Source organism: Fundulus heteroclitus, chromosome 9, assembly GCF_011125445.2.
Source record: "Fundulus heteroclitus isolate FHET01 chromosome 9, MU-UCD_Fhet_4.1, whole genome shotgun sequence".
NCBI lineage: Eukaryota > Metazoa > Chordata > Actinopteri > Cyprinodontiformes > Fundulidae > Fundulus > Fundulus heteroclitus.
The window spans coordinates 30,054,259-30,075,684 of record NC_046369.1 but is presented as its reverse complement, the minus strand read 5'-3'; the positions used below and the strand labels follow the sequence as shown (position 1 = coordinate 30,075,684).

The 21,426-nt window shown below is 38.7% G+C and overlaps 1 protein-coding gene across 1 annotated transcript in view; it reads right to left on the bottom strand.

The window, feature by feature from the left end:
* Positions 1-21,171, bottom strand: part of dab1a (DAB adaptor protein 1a) — a 156,544-nt gene extending 135,373 nt beyond the window's left edge. The window contains exon 1 of the mRNA XM_036141443.1: positions 21,115-21,171. The gene's annotated coding sequence lies outside the window, so the exon portion shown is untranslated. The remainder of the gene's footprint in view (positions 1-21,114) is intronic.
* Between the last annotated feature and the right edge of the window lie 255 nt (positions 21,172-21,426).

The window sequence follows — 21,426 nt, the reverse complement described above, 5'->3', positions numbered from 1 at the left end:
AGGGTTTTTTTAAGGAATTTGCAAAATCCTCTAATAACAGTCCCGAACAAATCGCTCTAGGTGAAAAAGTATAAGAGATATCAAAACAATTATTTCACTGTGAGTATCAGCAGGCTTTTGAGGACTATGTTGCTCATTTTTATGTTTGTACAAAAATCGGTGTAGGCACAGCGACGATGTAAAAAAGTGGATCATTTGGGGTGATGGAGGTCCAAAGCGTCTTCAGGATTTTGCAAATTTGCTACTCCCGAACAAATTGTTCCTGCGGAAAAACCGTAACAGTTATCCACAAAATTCCTTTTTTGTGAGTGCCAGAAGGGTTGGGACATTCATATGTGAAAGTGTCATGCCTGTACATCAAACGGTTTAGGAGTAGCGACGATGCGAAAACGTGTGATGTTTTGGATTTTCAGACGTCATTTTTCAAAACCGCTCCATAGGAAATGAATGGGGGAGGTTTGGGGTTTGTGTCGCTCTGAGGTGATTTGCGAAAAATCTATAAATGCTACACCAATGACGGTTACATTTCCTGAATCCAGACAAAAATTCCTACGTTTTGATGTATAATTCATGTGGATAGGTTGAAAATTGAGCGAGTGAGAGGAAGTTGTTCGGAGAAGAAGAATTTGTTGAATTTCTAGAGTACGCACTCTATAACTGCCTCCTTGACGACCATAGCAACGAATGTTATTTGCTGAATTTTTTGAAAAGCCAAAATTATTTTAAGGAGGTACTATATGAAAATGGTAAAAGATATGAAAAAGCTGAAATAGACCATAATAGCTGAAAGATATCACTACATTTTAAAAGTTGAATGGCGTTTCTAGCTGAAAGTAGGCTGAAGCAGTAAGCTGTCAAAAAGCAGCTGAAATAAGCGGAATTTTAGTGAATTACATTCATTTCCTATGGGAGAAAAAAAAAAGCTGAAAATGTGCAGAAAAAGCTGAATATTTTAAAAAGTTGAAAAGATATAAGTACAAAAAGATATAGCCATCGATTCCAGAAGAAGCTGAATAGTTTAAAAGTTGAATGGTTGAAATCGGAGAAAAACTGTAGGAGGAGAAGCGAATCAAACTTTAAACAGTAAAAAGGCGGAAGAGGATCTCAATAACTGTGAATGCCTACTGCATTCACAGTAATAAGAAAAGTCTAACTGGAATAATTCCAAAGGTAGAAAGACTAGATTCCAAGAATAAACTATGAACGTAAACCTAAATGGATGACCTACTATTGCAACATCTAGACATGATAAAGAGCACAGAAAGGAAGAATATGGCAACATCTAGAAAACACACTAATAAAACCAGGAAATGATTAAAACACACTAGAAACTCAAAACTTAACACCCAATGATCTTAACATACTGTTGTGTTCGTATTACACATGATTGTTTGAAGAGATGTGCGTGGCACCTTCAGGTATCTGGAAATTGTACTCAAGAATGAAACAGACTTGTGGAGATCCATAGTTAATGACTTGATATTTTTCTTGATTTTTTTGTGATTTTTTGATTATATCACACGAGGAAGCATTGTTTTTTTGTCAAACTTCTGACTTTTAATGAAATATAGAAACATGTTTCTAAAAATGATCAGAGTTTTATGCCTGTGCAAATTCTCAGTTACCCGGGTCGTCGCAATGGCAAACAGGCTTAAATCGTATGTAAACAGACTTTTTCTAAGCCTGTTTTATGTCACTAAGTTCTTGTTTAAGTCCGAGTAGGGTTTAGTAAACTTTATGATTGTCTACCAGACAACTGGTTGGCATGTAGATAGCATCTAATGGTTAATATGGAGACTTGGTGACCCAAAGACGTCACTCCTTGCTGCAGTGCTCAAACATCGAGCTCCCTTAGCATCCTGCTCTCTCTGTATGGTGGTAAAATTAATATGGGTTCTAGTCCAATCCAGAGGTCAGTGGCTAAAGAAAAGGCAGCTGCGTGTCATATTAATACCCCAGAGAACCAAATGTGTCATGTATTAGTAACTAGAAAATTACATTGTGATTATCCAATATAAAGCAGAACTTTCCTCCATAAGATTTTTTTAAGAATTGTTTGGAGAACTAATGGCAGTACCACATGTGACTGTGTCAAAAAGAAGCATTTATTTTTGCCATTCTATTTTCACACCACAAATTAATGCACTCAAATTTAAGAGTGGATTTTCTCATTTCTAGGTGTGATATTATCCCATTGTCATAAAAGATTGCTTTACCAAGGGAACCAATAATAAATAAATGCAGTCAAACACTGTATTTGAAGGCTTAGGGTCTTTCTACTTCCATCCTGCACAGATCTGCTCCTGCAATTGCAAAACTAATTTAAAGCATTTATTATCAACCCATCCACTGTACACCTGATCTGTTCACAACCTTCACTGTCTAAATCGGACAACCTCATGCAGTTGGCTCTAGCTGTGGTTTACTTTCTCTATCTGTGCAGACCCCTCCTCTCCATCTCCCTCCCACACTCCAGTATCTTTGCCTTTTTTGCCGTATCTCCCTCCTTGCGTATCTGCCTCCCTCGCTTACCTTCTTCTGCTCTCAGTCTCTGTCACTCTGTCTCATCTTGGCTGAGCAGATAAAGCCAGGACGTTCACGAAGGCAAGCCAGCAGCTAGCTTCCTCTTTTCTGTCATATGAACACACACACACACACACACACACATCAGTCACACAGATGTACACCTGAGAAGATGGAATCACATAATGCTAACACACACGCACGTGGAGATTATTTAGTGCATATTTCATGTGCATGTCCAGATGAGTATAATCTCTGGGAATGTAAAGGTCAGCTTCTTCATTCTGTTCACAAAAAACATTGTTTTAAAGGATTAAAGTTCTCCTAACTCACACATATTTGCAAAAAGGGATAGAAAGAGTGAGAAAATGAAAGAAAAAGACAAGGGCAGAGAGAGAGAGAGAGGGATATAAAATGAAAAGAAACAGAAAGGAAATTTATGCATCTAATCAGTAAAACGGGTCAAACTCGTTAAAGGCAACAAAGGAAGAACTCTAATTGCCTGAGTGGAGCGCCGCAGAACGTTGCAGTATAGTGAAACCTTGGATTTGGACCAGTTATATTATGATTGGAGCAAGCCTGGAAATAAATCCTAAGCTGTTTAACATGTTGACCAGCAATCTAAAATAATGCACAGGCATCAGATGTAAATCATGTTTAATTATAAATGAGGACACCACAGCAGCAGAATCAGACATCAAACAAGTGGAACAACAAACTAAAAATGTGAAGATTTGTACGGCATGTTGCTGTAAAATGTGTACGAAGCATTTCCAACTAGCAGGCAGGCCAAAAACCACTCACATAACACATTTTTCCAGTGCAATGACCACACAGTCATTCAGTTATGTTTAAGTCAAGATGTAATGTAAATTCACATCTATTCTATTAAAACTTCATTACATTGTAACTTCCTAAGGTGGAGTTCAGTGTAAGTGACCATCCTTTCTCAGCATATATATTAAAAGGTAATATTGTCTCCTGTCTTAATATAGAAAAGAAAGGAAAAGACACAAAAAGCAGAAGTAAATGAGAAAAATTAAACACTTTACTCAAAGGTAGAGAAGGTTTTTCTGGAAATGTAAGTAAGAAACACCCAAGTCGCTTTTTGAATAATGCTCTGGTCTTATTGCAGAGCTGATTGCATCATAACAAGAAGAAAGGTAAGATAAAAACAGGACCCTGATCAACAATAGTTTTTTTTTTTTTCTGTGGAGCTGTGACACTCTTGTAGAGAAGTCTGTGAGGATGTGTACTGTGAGCCAGGGCGTCAAGTTAATGGCGAATGACTATCTTGTTGTGAACGTTATTGTACATACAATTATCGAAACCGAATAACCAGTCCCCAAACAATTTCTTAAACTTAGCTTGAATGATAATGCGATGTGCCAAAAGTTAGTCACGCGATTATCTATTTTTGTATAATTGTGACTGTGACCACCACTGTTCACAACATGTAGTCGTTTGTACTGACATTAATTAGAGCACAGAGTAAATACTTTTATTTACCCCTCAAACTGGAGACGGCAATCTCAATAGGAAACCTGAAACTCTCAACAGTTACATGTGTTTACTGATGGTATGCAATTTAATAAATTTGATGATGAATATTATTAATAATCATAATTGCATACTATAATTAATAATGGTATTCTAGTAAAAGGTAAGCGACAATGAAAGATGTCTACAAAAGGTTGTAGACATCTTTAATGATCTACGAGCCTTTAATGATTATAACTAGCAACTGGGTTTATTAATTAACAATTATTACCTTATTTACCATGAAAGATGGATGTTTAGCTAGTTGTAAGACTGAGTTAGACTCGCCACCAGTAAACATTAACAACCTTAAATTATAATTGCACTTCAAATCACATATCATTAACCACAAGGCAGGGAAAAATGTCTATGCATATTTTTGTTGTTTACTCAAAAGAGATGATTCATAAACTCTTAGAGACGATTCGATCACTGAAATAAAGACCACAGACAACCACGATTAAACCTGTTAAAAATTTATTAAACTTAATTTTATTAAAATTCCCTGTTACAGCAATTTTTCTGTTTATTACTAATACTACTTAAACACACCACTGAAACGAAACAACACAGCATAAAATTAGAAAAGAAGACAAACAACAATCCAAACAGGATTTAGAAGTTATTAAACTTGGATATAGCAGTATGTTGGTAATTTCCTAACTTACTCTGATTGTCGATGACAAAAAAAATCAAACTAAAATGCATTATTGTTGTAATTCTAAGGGTACGAATACTTTTGCAAGTAAGATTTTACTGTAAAATATAAAATATATAGGTCTTTGTACTGTTGGGTCAATGTTAATCTTGATCTTGTCAACAATGTTTCACAAATTCACCTCCAGACGTATCGACATCTTGTAAGAGGTGACTTTCTCATTCCCAGTCATCAACTGATTGCTGCTGTTTGATTACAATGTCATCTAGCTGCTGTGGGCTATTTCTGAATATAACAAGGCTGGATAAGAACTGGAGCACACAGCCTCGATTAGAGCTTTAATAAGGTGTAGCAGCTAATGTCCCATATTGTGTCCCATGGGTGTGGTCCTGTGGGTGATGCTTTGCTCCAGCTGGATGGTGTCTTGTCTAATTTTGACACCACCAGCTTGAGAAATATCCAGCAATAGTTTGTTCCTTTAATCTTTAAACAAAACTAATCTGAAATACAAAGTACTTAATGGATAACAGTCGCTATCCTGTGTCCATCTCAGGCTTGACATCACAGTCTAATAATTGTCATATATTTTTCTTCTCCTTCTGTCCTTAATGTCAGCCTCGAAAGATTTGGTTTGGTTGGGGTGTTTTTTGTTTTGCTTTTCTCAACCGCTACTTTACAGCTGAATATATAGATGAATCTCATTAAGTGTGAACCAAAAATGTAGTTATTACAGTAATTTGTTTATAAAAGTGAAATCAATTTATTGCATATACTCATTACACACAAAGTGATATATTTTGGTGTTAGGAATTACACCCTCTGCAAGGAGGATAAGCCAAAAAGGTATTTGTTAAAGATGCTGGTTGTTCACAAAGTGCTGTATTCAATTCTATTATTGGAAAGTTAAGTTGAATAAAGAGGGTCTTTAGAAAAGGTCTTCACTGTTATGCAATAATATGGCAGCTCGAACTACGGCTCCCAGCATGCAACACAGCTTGAGACCAACCCCAGTGTACCTGTGATCCCTCTCAGGGATATAAACACAGCACAGACGAGGTACGCACTCTTCCCACAGTTCCACTATAGCGGAGGGGACCCAACCATTTCAGCTGTGAACCCTGCGCCTCAAAACGCTATAGAACCACTGGTCGATGTTTCTTCTGAATAAAAGCCACTCATCACTTTTACCTTCTGTCATAGGATTGACAAAAGAGATCCTGGGACTCTAATTAGGTTCAAGTGCACAACCAAGGCGAAATGAAGACGTTCTCTCCCTTTCCATCATCTTTTCCTGTTTTGGCCAAGCAGGTCTCAATGACAGCTACCGCGACCCCTCACAGCTACCCCCACAGCGCGGGCGAACAACACACCCTACCGCTGCTGAAGTCGGCGAAACCTTGCACCCAGCGACGCTGGCCTGGCTAGCCAGACTGACTTCTGCCTCTCTTCGATACGTCTGAAGTTAGTCTGGCACTGCTCCCATAGAGGGCTTTCCTGGGGCGGGGTTAATGGGTGCAAAGTGAACCAATCAGAGAAACTGCGGACGTGACGTAAAAAAGGCAAAATTTGACCTCCTCTGTAAACATTTCACAGTGTAATTCAACACGGCGAGGTGTAACATACTAGCAGGGAAGGAATAAATGGAACGCCATAACCAAGCAGCTGGTAGAGTGTACATAAACATCTGTTCAGAATACCAACTGGGGACCCCCAGGTCAAAGTGGGAGTCACCTCCCAAGGTATTAGAGAATGACAGAGCTAAGATCCTGTGGGACTTCCAGATACAAACAGACAAAATGGTAATGGCCAACAAACCAGACATTGTGATTATTGATAAGCAGCAGTGATTGATGTGGCCATCCCGAGTGATGGAAACATCAGGAAAAAAGAGCAGGAGAAACTGGAGAAATACCAAGGGCTCGGGGAGGAACTAGAAAGAGCCTGGAAGGAGGACACAACAGTGGTGCCGTGGTCATCGGAGCACTCAGGGCAGTAACACCCACTCTGGAGAAGTGGCTCCAACAGATACCTGGAGAAACATCTGACATCTCAGTCCAAAAGAGTGCAATCTTACGAACAGCTAAGATACTAAGAAGAACCCTCAAGCTCCCAGGCCTCTGGTAGAGGACCCGAGTAAGACCCTTAGCCCCAGATTGCTCCCTGGGCGCTGTCATAGCTGCCCACTGCTCCAGGAGGAATGGGTTAAATCCTGAAGACAAATTTCATTGCAATGATTTATATATATATATATATAATATCTATCTATATATATCTAATATATATATATATTATATCTATATCTATAGATATATATTATATCAGATATCAATATATATATATATATATATATATATATATACACACACACACACACACACTTAAAGAATATAGGCGAGAGAAGGGCAGAACAGAAGGCTAGACATCATAGCACGCCCACATCTATTAAAGCATGACACTCTACTGATGTGTGTGTGAGTAACTCAGATACATCAGCATATCAAGAGTGTGAAAAGAAAAAAAGAGAGGGACTCAAGAGAGGGAATTGTAGCAGATTTGAAAACGATGGATGTGTACACACGTAGGGGGAGTTTAGACATTATGACAGGTTGTTCCAGCTCTACTCTTTATATGTTAATACAGTTGGAAATAATAAAAACAGTAACATAGCTAAGAAGAAATAAAAAAATTAGAGGTGACAGGTTGAATTGTGTGATGCTGATCTGGGTAAAGGGAAGAGGGAGTTGGTGTGCATGTGTGCTCTTGAGAAGTGTATGCTTGAACATGCAGGGGGTTAGATATGAAGATGTGCTCTGATGAAATGTCACATGTTTATCATTTTTTTCAGGGTGTGTAACTTTGGGAGGATCCATCACATCTAATCATGTTTAATTAATGCGGATGTCTTGTGAAAAGAAATCCCTTTATCCTTTGCTTCACATCATTGGTATCAGACGTCAACATCAACTCAAGATGCCAACAGAAAAAAAAAAAAAAAAAGAGCACTGTCACTTTGTTTGTATCGGCCTTGGATTGAAAGCGTGCTGTTGAGAAAGTCCATCTTATCTGCAGGGGGAAAATAAGCGTCTTTCCAAAGTCAGAGCTGAATTATTCTGCCTGCACATCTTTATCTCCACCCACTGCTTGAGGTCGACCCTCTGAGGTCCGCCCTGAATATTCTCTTTCATTCTATGTAATAGAACAACCAAGCAAGCTTCACTTGGGAAATGTTCAGTTGTCGGTTGTATTTATTAGCATGAATCCTTATATCAACCCACAGCTTCCCATGATATAAAAACCCAAAGGATGAAGTATATAACAGAGTTGTTTTAGCAGAAAATATGAAACAATATCATTATGTTTCGAAGTTCATGCTTGGACTATAGAAGAATATATTGAATGATATAATTAATTTTTAAATGTCTTTACTGTTTTGTGCTCAATATCACTGAAAGCTGATGGGATGAAGTTCACGCAGACAAACTTCTCATTCTTTACTCTGGTTACCACTAATTTATGGCTCTCTGTAACACAGACTTCATGCTTAACAACCAGCATGGTAGAGTGAGCGCCACTTCCTGCTTCGGTGCAAACATGGACAAACATCCTCTTCATGCAGAAAGGACAAGGAATACCACCTCAAACTCAGAACCACTTATGAACCCTTCAAACATTATGAAGTGACTGAACTCACAGGGTAGGTATTCTCCACCTCTTTGTAAAATTACAGGGAATTTATTATCCTACTCTACAACTTGAAATTCTATATTTTCATAGAATATAAAAACTAATTGTAAATTAGCCTTTTGATAGTTTTTCTAAGCAGATAAGTCATTTTGAAAACACTTTTTCGACAAAAGGAGCGCCTTTAGAGCCATACTTTCTGACAATGGAACGACATAATCATGATGACATGTGGTCTGGAACAGCAGACCAAACATTTCAATTGTTTGGTATAAACAGAAAATTTAAATTTTTTTCTGACAAAAATTAAATATATGGATATGAATCTGTGTCCTTTTATTGGTAATGACAAGAAATGCACTCCAACAAATCTAGTTTCCTCAAAAATCTGCATAAGAAAAGTAGTTGAAATTTTTAAATGTGGATAGGTAAAGATGTCCAATTTTTCCTTGCTCACTGAAATGATCTCTGTTCAAAATACTTCTACAACCACCTCCTTAAGGCAGCCTTGGTGCCCACTGTCTCTCTCTCTCTCTATCCCTCTCCCTCTCCCTCTCCCTCTCTCTCTCTCTCTCTCTCTTATCACAGTCCGACACCAGAGCCTTTCCAGCCAGCCCCATTTCCCATCGCCTCCATAACCCCTCTGTCCCCAGTCACTTCAATAAACATCCTCAACCGTAATCTGTCTTTGTGTTTGTTGCTTCCAGGTCACCATGGAAAACAAAGTTATGACACTGTCAACATACTGAACATACTAAATGAATCTATAACCTGTCTGTCCAAACTTTCCTCCTGAGTGCTTGCTGATATATTTAGCTAAAGGAAAGACACATTTTTTGTCAAGAGTCTTAGCCAGATTGCTATCAGACTGTACAGCCGTATCAACTATTCACACCACTAAATGTTTAGCATGACCCTGAGTTGACATTGTAGGGTGTTGTGCAACAATAGGGTTGGTTTGGCTATGAATAACTATTAAAAAAAGCCAAAGGCAGTCATTAGTTAGTCAAAGTTAGTTATTTTAATCAAAATGACCAAATCAGGACACCACCTGATAATCAAGAGCTGCACGTATTCTCAGACAGCAGGTACTGCACACATACAAAATAAACACAGCTTCTCTTCAAGCTCTGCAATAATTTATTAAAAGAATATTTCAACTAGTAATTTAACCAAAGCTAAATTACTTAATTTAGTCAATAAACTTTTTAACTAGGCTTGTAACATTCAACAAAGCTACTGAGGGAGAAAGAAAAGAATGAGCAAAACAAATAAAGGAAACTGATATTAAAAATGAAACCAATAACCAATAAAATTTGTGATATCTCAGTTCAATGGGATTTTTAGTTCAATGTGTATGTGATGGAAGGTTGTACTGAAACTGAATTTTCGATTGCAATGCAAATTGCAGTTGACAAATAAAATTGATTGATTGATTGATTGATTTTTATTGATTAAGAACTTGTTTTGAGAAATATGGAATGAGGTCAAATTAGCTTTAAAACCAATTAAGAACAACAAATTGTATATCTTCAAACAACAAGTTCACAATACAAAGCAGAAAGGAAATCAAAATTTTACTTAATTAAAATGTTGTATTAATATTTTGCCAATTTAGAGCTCAATAACCTTTTGGACAATTCTTGTAACTGTGTGAAGTTTCCATCACAGTGGCCGATTGAACTACTAATACGGTATCTTAAAGCAGATAAAGACTCATAATTCAGGTCGACGGCGCCAGGTGTGATGTTAGCATCCGGGTTAGCAGCTTAACCAAAAGAACTGCAGCTTTTTTTTTCCAGCTTTTTTTTTTAGCTGAGATGCCCCCTCATCAGCCTTGTGCATCATCAGCCCCCTCTCCCCTGGAACGACTCCAGTTCTTCATTCCATCTTGACAAAATTTTACATTTTTACTTTTTGACCTGGAAATGTCCCCGGATTTAATTTGTAAAATATGGTCACCTTAGTCAAAGGAGGCATGATTTACCGCACTCTTAATGACTATGGAGACATAGTTTGTGCCATTTAGTGGGATGAGATGGAAGGAAAACACTTTTTGTTCTCATGGCTGGACCCAAACCTGGGCCAAATGACAAATGTTGTTGTGGGAAAACTGTAGACGGATCATACAGTTCGAGTGGTGCAACAAAGGTGTCCTTGGAACGTTTACGACAATAGTGCAGTTAAACCTTTACGTATAGACTGGTATACACAACCTCTGCAGGGCTCCGCAATATAAAATGTCATGATAAATCTGTGGTGAAATTGGGTCTACCTAAATGTTGTTAGAAAGCTAGCTTGTCAATTACATATTCTTTGTCACAAGACGTGGCAAGTCACCAATGAGGCAAATTACAAGCAGACTGGGCTTGCCACAAAGAGGTTTTAAACCTCTGGGTAGAGCACTTGTTTCTTAGGCTTTCAAGACGCTACGATCAAACAACATTTCTCTGATTTCCTCTTCCTCGCTGAATCAACTGCACAAAAAATGGTTGCACAGCGAACTGCCTGAGATTTTGTCATCATAAGTTCAACTTTAGGTAAAAGTCTCCTCCTTTACTTAACCCTGTATGTCCTTTTAATGTCCTATAAGCACTTTAGATTCCTCTATTTCAATGTTGCAGTTATAATAAACTTGTTTTATCTTACATTTTTCTCTACTTTGGACATGGAAATGAATATAACTATCTTGAGTCACAAGTCTGCACATAAATGAAAAGGAACAGTTGTAAAAATGTATATTTATCCTTTTATGTCATGCTGTCCCATGTTTGTTGTTACATTAAAACAATATTTAACATCTATATATACTACTAGTTGTAATGGTCCTGACCCTGGTGGGCTGTGAACGTTTCAGACAAAAGAGGATTGTGAACATATTTCTTTCACTGGGCATAAAAAACAATAATTATGTACCACAGCAATGAATGTATACATGCAATAAAACTGAAGCATAATTAAGGTCTGAGAAGTAATTAGAAAAGGTTATTGGCAGAGAGAGATAAAATGGGCTTCACTGGAAGTTGAATGAAGCAATTTTTTACCTCAGCAGCATGAGCAATGTTGACTTTTTTTTGCCCAAAAATAAAGCCGTTAATTAGACTTTGTTTTTAAAAGCTTTATTTTTTTTCCAGGAAAATATTTTCACTTTACAAATGCATAAACTATTAAGAAAAACAATTACTGGTTTTGTTTCTGTTGTTTAACTATTAAAAAAAATTAGCAAATGCTACATTTTACACTGTTGAACGGCCATGCTCCAAATTAATATGATTGGGAACAATAGAATAACAATTGACCAATAAAGGCCACATTCAAAGGTTTTAAATGTTCATTATCCACACATAGATAAAGATGAAACCAGCTTTTGTCTTTTTCTACTTTGTTAAAGAACACAAAACATCCCCTACAGTCAAGTCAGTTGCCCACATACTAGCTTTCTTTTCCTCTTCATTGAGTGTGAAGTTTTTTATTTTGCATCAGAGTCTCAAACCCGATTAGCCATCTCTGGGTTGCAGTAGTCTTCTGAGCATCTTGACAGGACTATAAATTGATCTGCCCATCCATCCATCCATCCATCCATCCATTCATCCATCCATCCATCCATCCATCCATCCATCCATCCATCCATCCATCCATCCATCCATCCATCCAGCTCATTCTGCGGGACCCCAAGACGTTCCCAGTTTAGACGGGATATACAGGTACAGCTCAAAAAAATATTGTAATAAATAATATTGTGTAACAGGGTAATATCATTTGACAGTCATTTCAGAAAGTGAAACAGTTGTTTTGTAGAGATGCATTACATGTAGAGTAAACTGTTTCAAGCTTTTATGTCTTGTAATTGTGATGATTATGGCTTATAGGTAAAGAATGGCGTTACCACTGTAAAACTTCACACTGAACTTCAAGCAATGTGGACTCTGCGCCTCTCCGCTGTTCCTCCAGATTCTGGGACCTTGATTTGAATGAATAAAATGCAGAATTTTTTTAATCTGAAAGCAGAACTTTGGTTTACTGAGCAACATCTGTCTGTGTGTAGTCGCTCTTGAGGCACTGACTCCAGCCTCAATCCACTCCCTGTGAAGGTCCTTCGAATTCTTGAATGGATTTTGCTCGACAATCCTCTCAAGGCTGTGGTTCTTGCTTTAGGCATACAAGGACTGTACCACCCAGAGATGGCATATTGCCACAGCACCCCAGACAACACCTCAGGGGCCACGGCCAAAAGCTTTCTCTATATCCAAAAAACATATGTAGACCAGAGAAGCATACTCCCACAATCCCCTCAGCAATTCCACGAGTGTAAAGATCTCGTTCAGTGATCCATAGCCAGGACAAAAGCTGTATTGCTCCTCCTGGATCCAATGTTTAACAATCATTTGGAGCTTCCTTTCTAGCACCCCAAAGTAAACCTTCGCAGGGAGGCTTAGAAGTCTGATCCCTTGGAGCACACTCTCTGGCCCCTTTTCTTACAATATTGGGACCACCACCCCTGTCTGCCACACTGTGACACTGAAGGAGCATCAACCATGACAGCACTACAATGTCCACAAGCTCAGGAAACACAGGCCAAATCTAAAGGTCTCCCTCTTCAGCTTAAGAGCTTCCATCACCACTGGTGTGCACCAGTGGGATTCTCTGGTTGCCACCCCTACAGGCGCTGATAACCTTCAGGCCACAGCTCCAGGAAGTCTCATCTGCAATGGAGGTCCTGAACATGGGCCATTCCAATCCCATGTCCCCAAGCTCCCCTGGTTGATGAGATAAATGTTTCCGGAGATGTTAATTGAAGGTCACTTGGACAGGTTCCTTGGCCAGAGATTCTCAGCTCACCCTCACCACTCATTTTGCTTTATTTGTCTGGCAGCCTCCACTTGCCTTCACCTGAGTGTCCAAGATGTAATACCATAGGTCTAATGATACAAATATAAAACTGATCATTGCCTTTTGGCCCAAGGTGGAAAATCCATCCATCCATCCATCCATTTTCTGGCCCGCTGTCTAAACAAAAAAAAAATCCCATAGCGTAGTCCTACCATAACCATTTTTCACCACAAGGATGGTGTGTTCAGGACAAAATGCAGTGTAATTTTTCTGCTGCACATAGCATTCTGCATGTGTAACTAAAGGGTCAGTTTTGGTCTCATCTGACCAAAGTACTCAAACCCACATGCCCCTAGATGGCTTGTGGCATACTGTAAAATAAATCACTTTTTACTTTTCCTCTTACCCCCACTCCATCAAGGCACAAATTTGATGTCTACTACTAATCATTGTCCTGTCAACTCCATTGTGTGCTGTGGATCTCCACTGCTCCTCCAGAGTTACAGCTGGCTTTTTGGTTAATTCTCTGATTATTACCCAGCCTGTTTAATTATAAGGGCAGGCATGTTGGGGTATGGCACAGGGTTACAATTTTGCAATATGTTATTGACAATGGATTTAAAAGTGGTCTATTAGATGCTCAAAGCTTTGAAAATTGTCTTATAAACAGAACCTGCTTGAAACTCCTCCACAACTTTGTCCCTGAGCTTTCTGTTGTGTCCCTTGGTCTTCATGATAGTGTTTGTTCATAAAAAGAATTAGATCCAGCATGTGCATGTCTCTGTGCATGTAAGAGGTCCATGAGAGAGCTTTAAACTTGAAGATAAAAAAGGACAACTGGCCAGTGGAGGTGGAAGAAGTAAAACAAACATAGTTTCCATGTATTCCCAATATCTTAAATAATGCAGATTGAGCTGTGTCTAACGGATGTTGTCTTCATTAATTTTTAACCAGTTCAGTTACACAGCGGTAGTCCAGTTTTATTTCTCTCCCTCTGAGTTGGGCACGAGTGGATATGCGCAGATATCCAAGTGTGTATTCAACATGATAAACTCACCTTTTAGTTGAGGTCAGAAAGAACAGACAGGTTAATAGCTTGCTGCTAATTGCTTTTTGATTGCTGGAGTTCATTAAAGCTTTAACATCCCCTCTAAAAAAGACGATTTTAGAATCAGTACGCAGATCAATCAGGAACAATCTGTTAAATCTTTAGAAGGAATCCAAAACTAAAAGTCCTTTGGTCAGCAGACATAAAGTAAACATAACCATCTATAACACAAACACTGTTGATTTGACAGCATCTAAGTAAAAAAAAAATCTCAGAAACTTATAAACCCAACAACATTTTTTGTCAGTGTTACTGCAGGATGAGTGGCATTACGACTATTCCAAGATACCTCTCTAACTTGTGGGATTTCACAAGGTTTATTTGTTGATTCACTATTATTACAGCACTACTTCATTATCTAAGCAGAGTTTTGTGTCAGTTTTATGTCTTTCAAGCTCTACCAGGTGGATGGGCGGTCCCACTTTGTGTCTAGAGTACTCTGTCTTAGAGTCTCGGGTTAAGTTAACATTGCAGGTCTTGATGTCCAATTCTAATTTTTGCTGAAATCCGATTTCTTTTGCATGGTTGTTCATACTCATACTTAAATGTGATCACCATCGGACTTCTGTCTGAATGGTTCCAGTCTCCAAAGCAACCTACTTGTGCAGATAACAGAAGGAGAAAGTCGACGTCGCGCAGCAGGGAACGGATGTAAATGTTACTATAAGTCTTTAAAAAAGCTTTGCTAAAAACAAATCTAGTGAATACTTAGGTTTCTTTGTTATTATACGTTGTTGAGCCATGGGAGGAGACAATATGAAGACCATATATAACAAGACAAAAAGATTAGAAAACACTGCAACGCTATTAACAATTGCCTTTTGTGGAGCTGTGAGTGCTACGGTTTCACATGATTCAGAATATGGGTGGTTTTAGCCATAGATGTGTGTTTATGTACACTACCAGCCAAAAGATTGGACTCACACTTTGTCATTGAATGGTTTTTCCCTAATGACCTTTTCATTTCCAGATACATTTTGAAGACATCAAAAGTGTGAACCTAAGTATATTTAATTGTGTATCAAAAACATTTTTTTAAATAACTAAATTTAACTAAGATAACTAAAAAATTAAGTGGAAACTAGCCTTTTCGGTGGCCAGTTTTTGGTGATTTTTTTCAGAAGTTTTTGAATACCTGTGCATGCACAATACGGTCTTATCTACTCTTCCACACTTCAGGGGGGAAGGTGTGAAAAATTTTTCCGAAATCCACTCTGGTCTTATTTCTTTCTACTGAGGCCTTCCTCTTCTTCTCAAAAAGATGAATGCGGTTTGCTTCTTGAGACTCTCAGCCATATTCAAAATATACGGTGTGAGCAGCGGAGCTACAATGAACGGCTGAAAGCACCACTAACCACTAACCTAACAACTAAGCTAACTAGATACATACACACTAGAAGTGTGCATGCACAGCCAGCAAGCAGAAACTTGCTGGGAAGGAACAAAACTGTGACCAATCCCTGCTGTTTGGTGTGGAGCAGTGATTGGTCAGAGTTTTTACAGGCCTGCACCTCCCACAGACGTAGGGTTTTTTACCCTCCATTGTCTGAATACATAAAGTATTAACTACTTCCAGAATGGAAGGAACATTTTATCCAGTATAATAAAAAGTGGTTCTGAACAGGATTACCAACTTTAGCTTTAAGTGTGTCGCTCAGTAGATGAGGAATAATGGTTGGTGAGTCTGGATGCCCTTTAAAAAATAGTTAAAAACCTTGTTTTGTCCAGATTGTATGTGATTATTGTTTCTGAATTTTTGATTCTACAATAAAAAAGCTTTGTAATTGTAACTTTACCTATTGTGACTCTGTGTCTGGGAGATGCACTTTATAAATAAACTGGTAAATGGATGTGCTAATTCTCAGCTTACCAGGTTATAGAAACACCAAACAGGCTTAAATCTGAGGCAACCAGACTTTTGGTCAGTTTTTCTGAAGATGTTTCACCATATTTTTTGTCTATCTGGAGACTTGCATTTGAGCAACCTGCTGTTTTTAAGCACGTGGAGGCCCATTGTCCTAGACGCCATCCAAATAAATCACCCACCTTTCATTCTCCTAAATCATTAAATAAACTTTACTCACTTTCTTACTTAGCTTTTTGCCTCTGTTGCTTATGAAATGCTCTTGTTTTCAAAGCAGCCCATGTCTGCAGAATCATGAAACAGAAAGTGTTCTAAGTTTTGACAATTGCGTCTCCCTTTGACGCTGTGCAGCACAAGGCTGCAAGCAAGGACACGGCAGGAACTCCAGTCCTTAGTGTGCTTTCTGGTGTTTAGTGCAGCTGCTAACTGCATTAAATAAGAACACACTGTCAGACACCCAGTTGATGAAACCTTCCAACCTCCACCTCAGTCTGAACTCTCAGCATCTGCATACATGTGCTGCAGGGAGAAAGTGTGTTTCTGTGCCAGAGTGAGTCTATGTGCCACGAGGTTGGTGAGTGAGGGGAGCCTGGGGCCCATTGTTCATCTCAGTGGATATAAATAGAAAATTAGAAAGCCAGGAAAGTACAGGCATCATCATGTCTGAGAGGGGTAGAGAAAGCTGAAAAACATCAGATCTGAGAGCAGTTGGATGTAAAATTATACATTAAAAATACATTTGTAGTTCCTTAGTGGTCCTTTGGCCATTAAGAAAAAAAGGTTGCCTTTGTCAGACTGTGTTATCATAACCTTTGAAGAAAATGTGTCTAACATGTTCTTAGTTTTACAAGGACTGTAGTAAAATAGTGTCCTTTCTCTGACTTTTTTGTGGTGTTTGTGATTTGAGCACTCATTGGCAGGCACAAGGGAAGCAAATAATACTTAAACAAAAACAAAAAAACAGGCAGAAGCCAAAGGCCCAAAAATGGACCCCTGGAGAGGATCTAACAGTAACCAAAGAGAAACTAGTAGTATTCACTATAGTCACTGAATGATTGTCAGCTGTTGTGATCACTGGTAATGGACAGGTGTGGTCAGCTGAAAACTGTAAGAGCTGGAGGAACCTGATGAAAGGAAGACACATGAAGCAGGACAGCTACTCATCAATATTAGGCTAATCAGAAACCAGAAGAGAAAAAAATATATCTTTAGAACTTTACCATAAGGACATTAACATGAAAATGCTCAAACCGAGATGCTGAGTCCGAGGAACTTTGTAACTTTGACTGTAAAAGTCAGTAAAAGCAATACTGGTTCGGAAAGTTTTGGATCTAAACCATCAACCTTTTATTGATTCTCGTAATTGGAACTGTTTAACTTTTAAAATATTTGTTATCATATTGGCATCTGATGTGATCTGCAATCTCATTTCCTTCTGTCATATATGTGAGTTAAACATTCTTTACTTAAATGCTAAAAAGACAGGGGTAATTTTGTTTGGTAAACCTGGACTGCTTATAGTGCTTTTGGATCACTGGACTCTTCAGACTGTGAATCTGTTAAGAATCTTGAGATGATCCTTGATTCAGATTTTATATTTAATAAACAGGTCAATGCAGTAGTCCAGCCTAGCTTTTATCATCTGAGGCTTATTAGAAAAAATCAATAGTTATGTTCCTCATGATACCCACACAAAAAACCTGCGGCCCACTGTACAACCCAGGATGTGGAAAAATGAACATGGTAAAATGTGCAGAAATCATGCAAACCTCTGACCTGCTGTGAACATTTGTGGTCCCAATGCAAACTTTTTCAATCGACAATAACAAACTGGATTTTTTTTTATTTTATTTTGCCTCTCATAGTTGAAGTCTACCTATAATGAAAATTACAGATGTCTCTCATCTTTCTAAGTAGGAGAACCTGCACAATCAGTGGCTAAATACTTAGCGTGACTAAATACTTTTTTTGCCCCACTGTAAATTACCTAAGTGGTCCTTTCATTCTCGCTGAGAATAAAACGGTGTTGGATCAGCAGATTAATTCCAAACAAATCAGGGGTGAGGATTCCTTAGGTGGACCAGGTGTTAGACAATCATACATGTCCATAAATAGCTGCGTAAAGTTGCGTGTCATTGTGGAATTAAGGTAGCCGACATCAGTGATGAGAGAATTCAGAGGAAGCGTGTTTTCAGAGATACTACTGACCTGCTGGCACGTGATGATGAGTTGCTTAGTTGTCTACTTAGATTGGCAAAAGGCAATTATTTTTTAACTGGCCCAGCTTTACGAAGGGAAAGCAGGAGGAGCCATGTGTCACCGGTGCAAGTTCAACTTTTAACTACCGCTGCGTCCTTTGCAACCACAGTTTTTCAGAGGGAGTTGACTGACAGGTCGGGTATTTCACAGTCATCCCTGAGCCGTCCCATGCAACAGTGTTGACGGTGTAGCAGGAGCTAGGAGTTCATTCTGTAACCGGTGGGCTGCCGGTTCAGACCCCCACTCTGTCTGTCTCAGTCGTGTCCTTAGGCAAGACACTTCTGTCAGTCAGCCCCAGGACAGCTGTGGCTACAGTATAGCTTACCACCAAAAGCGTGTGAATGATTGTAGTGTAAAGCACTTTGGAGTCCTTGGACGGTCACCATTTACCATGCCAGCAATATGACCTAATCAATATGTTATTCAAATAAATAAAAGTCCCCTAAACGGTAGCTCTCATTTGCAGCGAGGATCCGATTTCCAAATATATTCAGAGCTATGACTGTACACATACTGCTTTAAGGGCACCATCTGTAAATAATTTTCTTTTCTGAATAGAAAGCATTTAGATTTTTCCACTCAGAGCTCATCCTACATTTATTAAACCCAAGCAGGCACTTGCCAGTACTGCCTGATATGAGAAGTCAGTAGAAGCAACCACAAAAACACACAGTACTCTATATAGGAGATAAGTTATTTTACTTCAGGAAATTAGATTATTGATTAAGTTACAGACCAAACAGTTGAGTTGTTTAAGTTTTATTGTAGTTTTTGTTTAGATATTTTTAGATACCTTCTTGAGAGGCAGGGGGACTGGCCATCTATTCTGTGTAAAGGAAGTATAGATAGAAAGGTCAGTTTATGTTTCTCTAAATTTCTGTTTGTTTAAATTATTGATTTAACAATACACTTGTTTAGTTTAAAGCACTTAGCTCTTCCTGGTTCGGCTTTTCAGCAGGGTGCGGCACCAGAAGGGAGAAACAAGCTGCAGGTGCTGCTGAAAAAGCTCTAGGAGAAAACTAATTGGAAGGAGGGTAGAGCTCTAATTTGAAATATTATTTTCATTGAACTTAGATTTGTTTAGTTGAAATAATTTGTATTGATGTAAATCGGGTTTACATCATCGGGTTTCATTTATTGTGCTGGGTGTTAGTTATGGGTAAATATTGTTTATTGATGTCAACCTCTGTATTAAGATTTGAGCCTCCATTGGCCAAAAGCTGACATATTCGTTTAATAGAGCAACCAGCCACTTCCTCTAAGTGTGCCGCCATTGCACATCACCCAGTCAGAGGGCGGAAATATCAATGAGGTTCGGTGGTCAACTTAGAAGGATGGGATGTAGATGAGGTTCAATGGAGATACTGATAAACCTTGATATGGGGCTGGATTAATTTACTGAGCTGGCTTAAACATTCCCAGTCACAATCCCAACGTGAACTGTGACCCTTTGACTTGTATACCTGCACCGGGGCAGATGGTATTCACTGTACTTCCTATTTTAAACATGAACATCTCTGGAGATTAATTTTAATTTATTCAGCAAGAAGCAGCTGTAAAAATAAGTATCCATCAAGGAAGGGCATTCCTATTACAACTCTAATACAAAGTTGACCATATAAGTATTACTTTTCAGCCTTTGTTAGAAGTCTATGTAACATTTTGCAATTATTCTTATATTCAACCATTCCTAGGCTTGTAAAAACTAAGGCGGTTTTAGACTTCCATGCTGCTTTTCCTGTTTGGTGAATTCCACCAGAAGGATCACTTGGTGGCAGGTATATGGATTAAAGGCACAGAAGGCGTTATACTTTGAGACAGATGCTGAGCAGTATAAATGTTGATCAGCGGGAAACAACTGCAACACTGCATTTTCAAAATAAATGCTATCCTCTGGATAACAAGATGGATTATTGACAGCTGCAGGTTTACGGGCAGTATATGAATCTGCAAAGAGATGTGTTCATTAACCAATTGGGCAAATTCACTGTGCTAACAGCTAAACTCTTTTCATCTAGATGACACAGCGATGCGCCTGCTACAGTACCTATATAGATCCTGTGGTGCAAACCTGAACTAAAGCCCAGAGCCGTAATGGGAGCTTCTTCCAGTAACCCAGTTGCCAACAGGACTTAACGCAGCCTGGTAGACAGGTATTGCTGAACAAGGAGTCACTCTGATTTTTTTGTGCAAGTCCTCCTGCTGCTTAGGCCTGAAGAAATGTGCCAGTTGCTGCTGATACTCCACTCCTAAGTACAATTTAATCTCCTAACATCTGAAGTATAAGATGCAGCTTAATGAATACACAAGAAAGGCAAAATGTATTTATTGAAATATTTAGTTCGTACAAGAAATATCAAAACTGCTCAATTAAAATTGTTGGTTAACGCTTCGGCCATTTCAGACATTCTGAGGCCTAACAATTAAGAGATTAAAGCTATTCTAAGGATTTTGTGTTATAGATAATAAAAAGGTGTTTGTGTAAGTTCGAGAGAGGCAAAAATAATAGTGTTTCAATTTGAACATAGGGTTGTAAAGCAATATCTTAACACGAGGGAGAAACAAAACATGTATTACGCTGCAAGAACACTTTGTCTCAATTGGTAGAGAACTAAAAGCAATTACACTGAGCAATAAGAAGGGAAATCCTACCTGGTCTTCGCCACACCTGGTGTCCATATTGTTGTTCCTCAAAGAGGGACAAAGCTCCTGAAGCAGAGAGAGAGAGGGTTGGGGGTGCAGGGAGGGAGAGAGGGAGGTATAACATTAAGAAAAAGCACTTGTCAGGTCGCCCATTAGAGGACCATTACAATACCAATCTCTGCTCCCCATCTTTCCTTTTCACAGTGTGTGTGTAATTCTCTTGGTGTGGCTCTAGTCACCAGCGGGGAGATGAGATCATTACCTGTGACTGCGAGGCTAATGTCAAGCGTGGCCCAAAAACACACTCATGCACATACACAC